Below are 12,841 nucleotides of genomic sequence, written 5' to 3'. Positions count from 1 at the left end.
GATTTTGAACAAACGAACATTTACTTTTTTATTTATATAGATTGCCCAGAAGAAGTAATGATTATTTGACGAAACTAGTAAGCACTTTATATACTAAAAAGTGATTAAAAGATTTTTTTATTATTTAGTAATAACTATAACTCTCCATTCTAGATTCATTCACCCAGATTATAATATCTATTCATGTATTAAAAGAATACAAAAAAATTCTTACGTTTTCCAAATATTAAAATCCGGATTCTTGTAAATTTTTAACACCCTTAATGATATGAATGTGCTTAGATTGACAGGCAGGATTTTCATTGACTTGGTATTTGTATATAAAATTATAGATGATGCATTTAATAGTCTAGAATTGCTTGCATTAACAAGCTTTAGGATTCCATTACGTAAAACTGGAAGTCAGGATTTATTTCAGTACCGAAATTCTGGGACTAACTACCATATATATTCCTCTCTACCCAGAATACTAATGAAAGGAAATAATTATACCGAGTCAGTGGAAATTTTCAATTTATCACTAAAGAAATAGAAAATTTTGTTACTGAAGCAGTTAATAATAACTATGTACACAGAGAATAATGATCAAGTTAAAAAAGTGATAGCATACCAATTTCCTAATAAAATATTAGTCATTGAGAATATATCGAGAACACGTATTATTTTCTTAATAAATATGACGGAATGAGATAAAATCAGTACATTAATATCAGCATTTGTATGAACGCGTGTTTCGCCGTCCTCATAAAACATTCGTTTTTAACTAATACTTTGTTAGGAACTCCGTTAATTCATTCGTTTTATGCCTGCAGTACCGTTTTAAACAGGAAAACAAATAATTTTTAATAAATTAACAATATTTTATGTCAGTAAGTTTTCTACGTGTGTAATTATTATCTATATATAATGAATATTCATATGTAAATGTCCCTAAAAATGGTGTTAATAAATAAATAAAACCTAAAGAAGCCTTCCCTTGAGAAAAAATTCCAAACACAAAGTTAAAAATGTTATTTGATTCGTAGGTTATAAAATTAATGAACTCACCTTCATAAATGTAATATTTAATGAAGCACGAGTTGTACATTAAACCTTGCAATAATTTATTCTTACTCTGCAAGATGTCTATTTTTCTTCTTGTCAGCATTCTGCATTGATAGTATTGCGTGCATAGTGCATATTTTATGCATCGATCAAGTTATGCAATGAATGCAACAATAATTATGGTAATGCCATCCCTAGATGTATTTCATCGAAAACGCTTGCCTGTTCATGAGTAAATAGAATTAGTTAGTTTTATTGTATATTTTTATTATTTTTTCTTACTTTGATCAAAGGAGCGCCACTAGAATAAATAAATAGTGAGCGAATTTTATTATAATTAATTGTGGATCCGGAATTCAGGTAAGTACCTACTACCTACGTAGAATCTATAGTTTCCTTCATTGAGCTTCGAAACAAATTACTTAAAAGAGAAAAAACTCATGTTTGATTTTATTTTTTGTTGAATTGTTGTTTGTTTTCCCTGCAACAACTCGCGAACGGTAGGCTCTGGCGTCGTGAAATTTGTTATGTTGACTGCACTAATATTACTTATTAATAACGTCGTACAACCAATTTGACCAAAATAAAATAATAAAAGAAACGTTTAAGAACAATGAGTGGACTTCTGTTACGTGTCGAATAACTAAAGGAATTATGCAAAATTTGCAGACTAACTATCTAACTAACCATCACGCCGTTTCCCCGCAGGGGTAGGCAGAGAGGACGGAACACCAAACAACTCGGCCTTAGCACACTCCCTGCCTCATTCACATTCATACATCATCTCATACCTACTCTTTTATTATTCTGACTCTTGACATGGCCCGACTCAAGTATCTGATTCACTTGATCGTGCCATGTCTTCTTCGGGCGTCACCGACTTTTGCTTCTTGCATACGCACGTATAATTAAAAGAATTAACGACTAATTCGATAATTACACGAATTTTTAAATTGATAAAGCAATATTGTTTTAAAACCACTTTTTGTTGTCGACGTAGACGCCGACCTGGTTTCGTTTCTAGGTACCCATGTTTCAACAGCCCTCGTGAAGAATAGGAAGAAGTCAAGCCGGAGTTTAAAATATTAAGAAATAGCGAAATATAAAACAAAGTGAAAGATTGTGAAATTCTTTGAAAGTGTGTAAACATTTCGTTCATTAAAATATTTAGGCATGCTAATGAATTTAAATCATGTATTTAATTAATCAAAATGTTTCGTTAATACATCAACGATGTTGCGGTCCGCCCCCCAGCTTGCCTAGTAACCCCGCCGAGAAAACGCCACGAGGTCTAAAGCAATTTAATAGTGCTTCTGTACATTGTAGTATAACCGAGGTACCAGGATGGTATCCTGCGGTACCCCACATCAGACACCGATAATGCGGGAGAGGTATCAATTTCACGAAAGGCGCTAGAAGCCATTAGACACTCGCTTCTCTTCTTTTCTCCACTGACCTCCTATCACGCATTCCCCTCTGGTAAATAAATTAAACAAATAAGACAAACTGTCGAGGATTTCGGCCGTATCAAACAAGAAGGAGAGAAGTCTGGCATTATAAAACAACACTAATTAGTTAGGAATCTCGATCTACGGATTTGTTGTGATTGGTGGGGGGACACTAAATCAGGACGGGCTATAAGCTGCGAGGGGAGAGAATGAACTATTTCGGAAGTAGAAGAAAGGAGCTTCCTAGAGTACCTACGTTATAATAAAATGTATTATAGAATATACTTAAGGGCCGTCGAACTCTGGAAGAATCGATGCAAAGGGAGTTGTTACACTGTCTGCTTGCTTAATGATATCCGGTGATAAATAGAAGTTTGAATGAAGCTCATGAGAATAAACCAGGTTTTATTACGTTTTAAGGATCTCGCAGTCAGTCATTTTGATTCCCGATAACGTGTTCTTAGTTAAATTTTAAACTATTGTTTTCCTTCGAGATTCAGTTATATGTGAAAAATAGTGATTGTTTCGTTTCTCCTAAAATTCATGAACATAATTTTTCAGTTTGTTCTCTGCTAGGTAGTAGGTCTACGCTTTTTGACTTGATTTACCTAAATCAATACCTAAAAACAAAACGATTTGACCAATTCTGTGGTCAAGACTTGTCAGTGGCTATGTTGGCTTACCGTCTGGGTCCCACCAAGGCGTTGTGAGTTCAGTTCCTAGGCTGGCACAATACTCAGAATAATCACGACAGAAAAAAAAACATTTTCTTAGTGTGGTGGTGGTGGTAGATTTTAAAATTACTTTTAGTTTTCGTAATCCGGGAACGTTTGCCATACATTGAAAAAAATCTGTTTAAAGTTTATGAAACTATCAAACCAAAGTTTATGCATCATAATATGAGTTCATCTACTCTTTTAATCATGTCTTCATTTATATAAACCCGCCTATCGTCCAAGGGCCATTACGCATTATTTGTGTTAAGTTTGATGGACCTCACAAAAATATCTTTACAGCTGTGGTAAGGAGCATTGGTAAGATTGATAAATAAACAAGGTTAAGAGGTTGGAACTGGTTAAGAATCACACACTTTTGGTTTTATTCCTCAAATATCCTGTTTACTATCTAAATTTATCTTCACCCACAACATTGCATCTCCCTCCTAAACTCTGAAAATGAAGCGTTTCATACTGCACACATTGAATTAAAATACATTCACATAAATTTAATATAGAAGGGGTAATAAATTTGAAAGTGTCATGGTTTTCTGCAGTTCAAGAAAGAGAAGAGACTAAAAATCCAGTCTAATTGCTCAAGTTCCTCCGCCATGACAATTATTATTTTTTTCAAAAAACTTTATTAACATAATAATTTCAAAATATCTCAGGATTCGGTCAGGAGTGCATAATATTGATAATCCATTAAATGTTTTTTACCTTTATAAAAGTAATATAAACCGATATAAGATTTGATAATGTCTTCGTAAGGTGAAACAGCTGTCACGCATAGTAATAATTTCAGTGCAGAACTTGTTTAAAAACTGTTGTTCTTTTCTAAATTAAATTTAAATTATGTTTTATTAGATATGAAAAAACCTAAAAAGTAAAACGGAGTTCTGCAAATTAAACTTGAAAACAATAAATCCACACCAATTTGCATTTCCCAGTTTGCTAGCGGTTTTTTTAGGTAAGCATTTTTCTTAAGGCGATACAAAACATCGTTCAACATTTTGAATCGGGCCGCGAACAATAACACTCCTTATCTAGATGGCGATTAGGTTAAAATTCACGCTCAACACCATCCACCTGTTTTGATTTATGCAAGAAAGAAAAAAACATCACCAAAAATTTGAAAAAATGTTTTATTTTATTTTACGAAGTTTAGGTATAAATATTTAAAGGTTATACCATAATTTTGTAAAGAACTTAATTTGCCACATCATACAATAAAACCATAACCGAAATGGGTTTCGCAAGTAGGAATTTCTGAACTTTGAAACAGTTTTTATAGGCCCGATATTTTATTTTCGGGCTTGTAAAAATATGCAAAAAAAATCTCCATTATTTGAAATACAATGTTCTACCCACAGAATTTAATTAAAGCATATAAAATATTTCTAAACGATAAAAATTTCAAAACAACAACACATGATTTTGCATTACTTTGTAGTGCTTCGCCTTAAGAGGAAGCTACAAGCCAAAAATGTTTATATTTTTTGTTGTTTGTTTTTGGGGTGTTATGCCGTGTTGCGCTAACTCCTTCTTTAGCCGACGTTTCGGACAGCGTTGCAGTGTCCATCATCAGGGCAGATCCGGTAGATCCGAAGATGTGTGAACACATCTTCGAAACGTCGGCTAAAGAAGGAGTTAGCGCAACACGGCATAACACCCCAAAAACAAACAACAAAAATGCTTTTGGCCGTGAGAATCTAAAAACTTACCTGTTTATATTCTTGGTATACCTTAACTCGTAGGTAAAAGGCATTAATATCACTTGACAAACGGAGTCTAGAAACGTTCGATTTCAAGCAAAAAACTGTTTTTTTATTTATTTTGTAAATAATTTTATAAGAAAGCAAAAAAGCTAATCAAGTGAAACTGTCACAGATAATCTTAGCTATAATACTGTATTTTTAAAAAGTTGTTTCCTTTATGCGTTCATACATTTATAGTGAAAAAAATAATTTTTTAGAAGTTTGCATTTATATTTTTTAGTAGTTTGCATTTATATTTTTTAAGAGTAATTTTTTTTTCTACTCAAGCGAAGCTATAGGAAAACTCTCAATTTATCTAAAGCATATTTTTTGTATTCATAATGTACCTCAATTCGTTATAAAGATTAATCAAAATAGTGATTTGGCGTTAAACTTCGCCTTAGGGTCCAAAATTTCTGCTGCAAATTTTACATGTCGCATATTTCGACAGTAATAACCAACGTATTACTGTCCATGTCCATGTTCACTCCTTCCTCTCCACAAAAAGACCCTCCACACAGCATCCCCAAAGATGACATAGGCCCTGAGGGAAATTATTTTCTTCAGGGCCTCCTGTGTGGAGTTAATATAAAAATAAAAAAAAACGTTCCCTCTAATTTGTCCATTGTGTGTGCGGCACATCAACTTATCTGTGCAAGATATAAAAGAAAGAAAGACGCTAGTGCGCAAATACTCGTAAAAAAAATGAATACGATATCTTTATAATGTATAAAAATTCACCCGGCGTATGTTTGCGCTCGCAAAACTCGAAAAGTAAGTTTGTTCTAATCAGTGACAGGAGTATGATTCAAGATTTTCACGGCCAAAAGTATTTTTGTTATTTGTTTTTGGGGTATTATGCCGTGTTGCGCTAACTCCTTCTTTAGCCAACGTTTCGGACAGCATTGCAGTGTCCATCATCAGGGCAGATGTCTACTGATGTCTACAAGACATCTGCCCTGATGATGGACACTGCAATGCTGTCCGAAACGTTGGCTAAAGAAGGAGTTAGCGCAACACGGCATAATACCCCAAAAACAAATAACAAAAAAAAAAAAAAAAAAAAAAGTGACAGGAGTGTTTAGAGTGATTTCAATGGTAGGAAAAGTCGGGAATGCCCGAGGATTACTTGACGCAACAAATCTGTACCTGAATGAGATATGGAATCGAATAAAAGTCGATGTAATGTAGTTTTTTTAACAGTAACGTTGTGGTATACAGTAATGAATAATAGAAGAAGTCAGAGATGCCTGAGAAAGATATTAGAAATAGCGAAGTATTGCGGGGTCCACTTGTTATTTAATAATATACTAATATATCGTCCGAACCCTGACATGACAAACACTCGCGTGTTAAATCTGATTAAACTCCAAGATTATGTATTTGAATATTGGCTTGATCCCATTATTTTTTTAAATTCGGACAGAAACAATACAGCATCTTTCATTGTTCGAATAAAACGAAATTACCGACATAAAAAAGGGATTGGATAAAAGTTTATTGGAGGCATTAGCCGTGTAAACTGTAGATACGCCATAGAAGAGGGAAGAGGAGGGAGCTTTTCAAAGAGAAATCGATTTTGTTTTGAAGAACAAAAACTCGTTCTTTTTGGCTTAAGTCAGCCCCGGAGCGATTACTGACAGTTTGGATCGAAGACTAGGTATAATAGAATTACACAATTTGTTACAGACGGAGGCTGCGTTTGGGCTTCTGTAGAATCTCGCATTGTATAATGTATTAGAGGGGGATTCGAATGATTGGAGCCGAGATGAAATGTTTGCAGTTGTGTGACTTGGAGATTAAGTGTTTGAATAGCGAGTTAAAAGGAAGATTGAAAATTGATGAAGATTTTGAACTGTGAAATTGGAACACGCTTTGAATGACGCGAGATGAATATAAATTGGAATAAACGGACAATTATATGAAGCGCCGTTTTCCGATGAGTTCGCCAACGCAAAAAGTTAAAATTAATTTGTTTTGCTAAGAAATTTTAACATTTTACTACTATGTTGACAGTTTCCTTGGGCTTGGTTACTATTGTCATGGCCTGTACATTACTTGGTCTGTCCCAAGAATTCTCAGCATGCTGCATTGCCAACCATGCTAATAATACTTGGTAAATTACCTGTATAAGTACGAAAAGTCTTACAACGTAATAAGTAATCACCAAGAACCGTGATATATAAGTGCAAAATATTGTTAATTATTCGGTCAACTCTAGTTCTATTAAAACATTATAAAAAGTCACAACCTTAATAATTGGCGGAATATATAATCGCTTCGTGAGTTTTTTTTGGGGGAAGGAAACTTCCAAAAAAATAATTTAAGACTTTAACAGGGTAGAGTTTACAAACTTATACAATTAAAACACGCACAAGAATCTGTTAGATGAGCTGAGATTTGAATAGTTACAAATTCTGTTTAGGCCAAGTGATAAAAATATAGGTTCTACACAAAAGATGAAACAATTTACAGATATTTCAAGGTGGGTACCATGATATGTTTCATTGTAATGTCTTATACGTGGTATGTATATTTAGTAATTACTGGGTGACGTGTGTAGTGTATAGGTGTGCGTGTATGTGTGAGTATGTGTGGACGTGTGTGTGTGTGTGTATGCGCACTGAGCAGTTTATATCATTGACATGATGCTTTTTTTAAATTTGTGCAGTGAATTCGAAAAAATGTCGATGTTAGAATTTAGACAAATATTATTGAAGGTATGAAGAATCACGGTGAATCGGGGAATTAGATGCTGCAATCCTAATGTCATCTCTTTCGTCACATGCTGTGTTGCAGATTTATTTAGGTATGAAATTGTTTATTAACTGCTTCAGAATTTATCTAACATATATTTTGTCAAACTTTTCAGTTTTTCACAAGCTTCGAACACCTTTTTCATCGTAGGTGTGGAAAATAGCAGAATTTGATCGAGCAATTTTTAACATGACCAAATAACGTTGCATTTATGATGCAGCGAACGCTCGATTAACTCTGAAGCAGCGATCGCGGATCGGCTGCGGTCGGTACTTACCTAATGTGCATTTTGAACGAGTAAAACCTCACCTTCGTGTCACCGCACATGACTGGGCACAAGCAATGATGTGAATTACACTAGATGAGCACACACATAAAAATAATGTATCCGGTGTTAGGTTAATTTGTAAACGAGAGAGTTTAATTTCCTGAAATATAACTAACCGTTGTGTCACGTCGTGCCGTATGTGTCACTAAATAACACATCCTCATAAAAGTTTATCTATTTTTAATTGCATCTATTTGAATTATTTGAGATTGAATGTCAAACGGGAATATTTTTGCTATAATCGGAAAGATTTTGTCACTAGCATAAGACTAGACCCCTGGAATTAAGAACAGTAAAATCGTGTTTAAATTCCCCTATCTCAACAAGGGTAGATTTGCACAAACATTTACAGGTTTAAAAAAACTACTACGCGCGCATTCTATTATGTGTCAAAAGCAGGAACTAAGTATGTAAATGACGCACGTCATCTTCAAATGTTGACGGTATGCTAAACAAAAAGTACATGTGTGCGTAATACGCATTGTAAAGCGTCAGCTACACTACTCGCTTCGACGCTTCGACGAAGTCCTCGACGAAGTTAGCCGAAGTTCGAAGTGCGTGCCCACACTCGTGCAACTTAGCGAGTAACTCAGTCCAGTCCTTTGACTCGGGCGCATTTACCGACAACAATCGGAAGTCGGGCGAAGCGAAGCGAAGTTGCCCGAAGCGAAGTGAAGTTCGTGCCCACACTATCGTATTCGGTCAACTTCGATCAACTTCGCGAGTAGTGTAGCTGGGCTTTTAGGATGACTTGTTTGAGTTAGTGTCCCAAAAGGCCGTGCCTTTCGGTTCAAATGAAAAAAATAGCAATCAGTGACATCTGTTGGTACCTCTATTAATTAGTACAACTTTACAAACTAAATAAAAATCATATTATGTTGGCTTTTTTCATGCAATTGTGCGATCGAGAAAATGCGACTTTTTATATAAAAAAGGTTATATTTTGTGTGTAATTGGCGGGTAATATGCATAGACGAAGCGATTATTTGTATATTGGATGTGCATACTAAGCGAAAACTTACCATATCTGTGGTAAGTTTAAAAAATATATTAATTAACTAATTCGCTGATTTTCCTACTACCTACCCTGATTAAAAAACTCGGTGCTCGCCACTACCATAATGCAGGTAAAATTTGTACGAACATAACGATAATAACTAACAACTTAATTACTCTGCAGTCTTTGTAGGTCGGTATTCAGGAAAAGGGAAAATATAGCACACATATAGCAGGCGTCCTCGGCGCTGAACAGTTACGAATGATGGTCTTTCACCAGGGTGATACTGGGATTATGTATCCAGCCCTATGGATGAACAATTTAATATCAAAATTATGGTGAAAGCGGGAAGCGAACTGTGATATTATTTGCGATACCACAGAGGCCATCGAATGTTTGCATATTATCTATGCAACAGGGTGGCACGTTGAGAGGGTGGGCGGTAGGCGGCGAGGATAGTCTGGCAAAAGTGTTTGCATAACATAATGAGACAAGTTATTGGCAGAACGCTGCAATTTCCGGACGAGGGCTAACGCTAATGGGATGTCATTGGCACTGCGTCCTCTCTCGTTCCAAATGGGCGCCGGTATACAGCTACATTAAGATACTTATATGAATTCGAAATGCGCACATTTTTTTGTTAGATGGCACCATAATCTCAATTGATCGAGGGCGGTGGGACTATGATATCCCGATAGTTTTAGAAATTTGTTTGGGTTGTGGCAAGGACTTGTGTAGGGCTTGTAATTAGCTGTAATTTACGGCGCCTTCCCAATCCATAAATTGTGAGCAGGAGATGGGAGATTGAAACGAGTGTCTGCACAATTGATTTAGTTTATTCGTGAGGACGAATTTTATAATTTACGCAGAGCGCGGCGACGGTGGCAGAAAGAAGTTAGTGCTGGCGGTTTAATCGAACGTTAAAACGGGAATGAAGATTCCTCTTGTCATGCTCGCTTGCGAAAAGTGGCGAGGCGTAATGAGAAGAGAATGAAGAAATAACAACATGTTTCATTCACCGGGTTCTGAATATGCGACTTCTCGGTCCACTTCTGGGTAGAATCGCGGAGAATTCGTAATTTATAGATGCAGCAATAACAAGTAAGTAAAAAAGGATAGCGTTGTGTTTAATCCTTCCATCGAAATAGGACATTAAAAGACAGGGGTTTAATCAACTCAATTTTCTCATTTGCAATAACGTCCAACAGCGTCCCCGAAATCGGATGCCTCCTGCGTGGAATTTAAATATAATATATTATTTTAAACCTCCCACTAAAAACACAGATCGAATGATAATCTTAGTTTTTGGTTTCATTGTAATATAAGTATCTATCTACACTGAGTAACTAAAAGCTTATTGGTAATATGTTTTTTAACAAATAATACTAATTAACTGAATGATATTATGCACACAATGCTTTTATACAACGATACCCTTCAAAAGCAGACCAAACAAGCGTCGCGCATACACTCGTACCTCTGCTCACTCTAATCGATCGGGTATTACAGGGCACGCGACATAACACATGAGTGTACCCCACGTGTACCCTGTGCCCTGTACGTGAAGATAACGTGTAGTGATGTCCATTCTGCAATGACAACGTGAAAGGTAATTGACCAAGACTATTAATAGCTCAGACCCGTGTAAAATCACAGGATATTATAGTATGCTATTAAAACTACTCTTGAAAAATCACGAAATCTAACTTTAGCTGTCAAGATTAACCTTAGAAATGTAAACAAATAAAAACTAATTCAAATATGGAATGAAAAAAATTATCTGGTAAAAAAATTTTTTTTATTGGTAGGTACTTTGCTTTATCGCTTGTATAAATTCTTGACATATCAATTCTAATTTTGACATGAGTTCATTAAAACAGAGTTACGAACACTCACAGACAGACCAACAAGCGAAATTAGTATGTTTGATTATTATGGTGATTGTTTGAGCAGCTGCCATGGGTCCCGGACAACGCCGGGGTCTTTAGCTACGGTGTGAAATATTTTCCTTTTTCCTGCTAACCACACCTACGCAGGGTAATTATGTTATTAGTTACTATCAAGTGGCAAAGTAATAACCCCTTAAGCTTTCGACGAACTGCGCCTCGTAGTTCGTAGAAATTTTGCCTACCTTATTGCAGTGACGAGTATGGAGTTTTTGGAAAAACAAAAAATTAATTAATATTTTTTTTAAACTTACCGCAGACATGGTAAGTTTTCGCTTAGAATGGCTATGCTGCTGGCTTTAGCCGATGTTGGTTAGGATATTGGATATCCAAATAATCGCTTTATCAAAAATCGTATTTTTTCGATCGCACAATTGCGTGAAAGAAAGCCAACGTAATAAGATTTTTAATTCGTTTTTAAAGTTGAACTGATTAATAAAGGTACCAACAGATGGCACTTATTGCTACTTTTTTTTCATTTGTACCCAAAGGCACGGCTTTTTTCGACACCAACACAGACGAGTTTTCCCTTCAATGCGTATTACGCACACATGTACTTTTTTATAGAATACAGTGAACATTTGAATAAGACACGCCTCATTTACATATTTTGGTTCCTACTATTCACAGATTATAAGAGGCACGAGCGACGCTGCGATTCAACTTCGCGCGTAATTTAAAAGTGCAGATTGATTTCTTAAAAGAACTTTCATATTTTTATGTCATTACGGTAGGGTAGGCAGTGATTATGTGCCCATACAAGCACGCCTTTGCCTTATGGTAAACTACAAGGTAAAGTTTAAAGGCTAGAATTTAATAAGAACGAAACATTCCCAGGTTACGAATCACCTGATAATACATTAATTTTTCCTACCAACATCATTACAAGCGAAAAATCGCGTACCCAATAAATTCAACACTTGACTAAATGCTCCATTTTATGCAATTGCATCTCGCACTAATTTAATCTACAATTCTTAATCACAAAGTCACCGTGCGGAGAATGAAACTTGTTCTTGCGGCATATTTAATTGTATTAACATTGCTTCCTTTAAAAAGCAAATTTACGTGCAGAAATGTTGTTTATACGATGATGGAGGACTCGATTAGCAGAGGATTGGACCCGTGAAGCCTGGGAACCAGACGCTTCGGATGACTTGACTACCGACCGGTCATCGACACATCGATATTACGTTATTCTCCTAGGCCTAGGATGTTTATAGTGAAAATAAAATATTATTAGTACTCTATCGGTTAAGCACCATGTTAACAATATAATCTGAATGCGTGTAACAAGATTACCGGGCCATTTAAATAAAACAATACAAATAAAATAATATTCACTTATCGGCAGTTCATTGTGTTCCCAGCTTGGTGTATTTGGTTTCATTAGGTTGATAGTTTTTTTTTATTATTGTTTATTTTGGCTTTCACCCATTAACTGAAGAACTAATAAATTATATAATTCTAAAACTTATTTTTTTAAATTTCGTGCAAATTCGTAAACGTTTGTACATTTTCTTTGAAGATAAAATATATAAAATTAAGTTATACAAAAATTTTAAAAAAGATAAAAGAAATGAAAAGAAAACATTACAAAATGTGACGTTTTCAGTGAAAGTTTTTAATAAACATAAAAATAGAGTTATTATTTTATTTTAGAAAGAAGAAGTTTTCTAAAAGTATATTGTGTAATAAAAAAAAACAAGAGCATGAATGTATGGAATTGCACAGCCGGTGTAAGTAAATACTACCACATATGACTGTTGACTTATATCGTGGCACCATTTAAATAAATAATAAAACAATAATGAAAAATGGCTAAGCCAAAGTAATTCATTGTGCCAC

Source organism: Hesperophylax consimilis, chromosome 12 (genome assembly GCF_061612785.1).
Source record: "Hesperophylax consimilis isolate HC1 chromosome 12, BYU_Hcon_1.0, whole genome shotgun sequence".
Taxonomy (NCBI): Eukaryota; Metazoa; Arthropoda; class Insecta; order Trichoptera; family Limnephilidae; genus Hesperophylax; species Hesperophylax consimilis.
Note: the sequence above shows the minus strand (reverse complement) of the source record.